This window comes from Rhagoletis pomonella, unplaced genomic scaffold, assembly GCF_013731165.1.
Source record: "Rhagoletis pomonella isolate Grant_MI unplaced genomic scaffold, Rhpom_1.0 Rhpom_scaffold_00001, whole genome shotgun sequence".
NCBI classification, from domain to species: domain Eukaryota; kingdom Metazoa; phylum Arthropoda; class Insecta; order Diptera; family Tephritidae; genus Rhagoletis; species Rhagoletis pomonella.
In genome coordinates this window covers 90,929,555-90,931,152 of record NW_023458555.1, presented here as the reverse complement: position 1 = coordinate 90,931,152, position 1,598 = coordinate 90,929,555, and positions in this window count along the sequence as shown.

The following is a 1,598-nucleotide window of genomic DNA, read 5'->3' as shown; positions in this document are numbered from 1 at the left end:
AAATTTTAGAGGACCATGCGTTTGATAGTGACTTTGGTTATGGGGAGTTAAGAGCGGAGCTGTTGTCTCAGTTCAAATCGGCAGACTCTGACTATGAGGTCATAAAGGAAATCATGGAACGAAAGCAAGGTCCACAAGAAACCTTCAAAGAATTCTATGCCGAAGTCCATGATCTCACGTTCCGCTTGAAGAAAAAAGATCCCTGAAGATGAACTGGTTAAAATAATTAAAGGTAATTTGAAGCCATATTTAGCCAATTTAACCTTTGCTGCCAAGATTAACACAATCGCAGAATTAAAGAGTGAGTGCAAGCGGGCAGAAAAGCTTATTAAGGAAAATCGATCGAGGAACAAGAATGTAAGCGAGATAGATGGACATGATAGCAGGTGGAGTTTAGAAAGGGAAACTCCACTGAACTTAGAAGTAGAGGCTCTGAATAGGGAAGCCAGGAGTAAACCAGGAGTAGGCAGATCTAATCCTAGCGCGCCCAATAAGTGTGAATCGTCTAAACCCAACCCCGCTTCTTTCACGCCTAACCCTTATGTTTGTAATGTGTCACCGACTAGTGGTAACGTTTCAACCCAAATGTTTTGTCCCTCACCATTTCACCTCATGTTATGCTTTGTGTGCGGAATGCCGGTGGATTATTATGTAAAGAACCCGGCAGAAGCCGCGAAGGATACTAAGTGTAAGTCCTCATTCCACTGTATGAAATGTTTTGCTTGTGGTGGTGAATCGTCCTTTTGTGTTTTTAGATCGGAGGCGGGAAACCAAGCGCTGGCAGAGATGACCGGGTGCTCTGCCCAGCCTCAGAAATACCCGGAGGCATAAATAAGGAAAATACGGGGATAATAAAGATTTTACGGCGTAAAGAAGTGCCAGGTGGTAATGAAGGTTGTAGAACCGATAGGAAGGGTGAGTCAGTAAAGGAGAGAAAAAGTCTGCACGCTAGAAAAATGGAGTATGACGAAACGAGAAAAAGGATTTTTATGGAAGAATTACAACAAAAACATAAAAGTAAAAATTATGAAAAGATCAAGAAGATGCGGGAAAAAAATCGCACCATGAGAAGAATCCGTCAAAAAATCATCGCCACTATAGTGACTCTAAAAGACGACAATAGGTTCTTTGCGCGTACTAACATAGGCGGACATGCAGTTTTGGCCTTGTTAGATTCGGGAGCCTGTGCCAGCTGCCTTGGAAAGGGGGCAACGAAGTTCCTCGAAGGAAAAGAGAGCAAGATAACACGTCTGTCGGGACAGAATATACGTACCGCGAACGGAGGCGAAACTCCTGTGGTAGGCGTTATTACTTTGCCTATAGAGTGGGATGGAGTCACAAAAGAATTAGAATTCCTCATAGTACCAGCGTTGACACAAGAAGTATATTTAGGCATAGATTTTTGGCGTGTGTTTGAAATGAGTGTGGTCAGTAGAGGTGTGGGTGAGCGAATGTGTGGTTCGGCTGTCTCAGAGCTCGTACCTGCTGAAGCTGACCTCTCATTTGATGCAGTGCAGCACTCTCTGTCGGCGGCGCAAAATACAGTCCTAGAAAAGGTAAAGGCAAAATTCCCTTCTTTTGCAGTGCTAGGGCTAGGG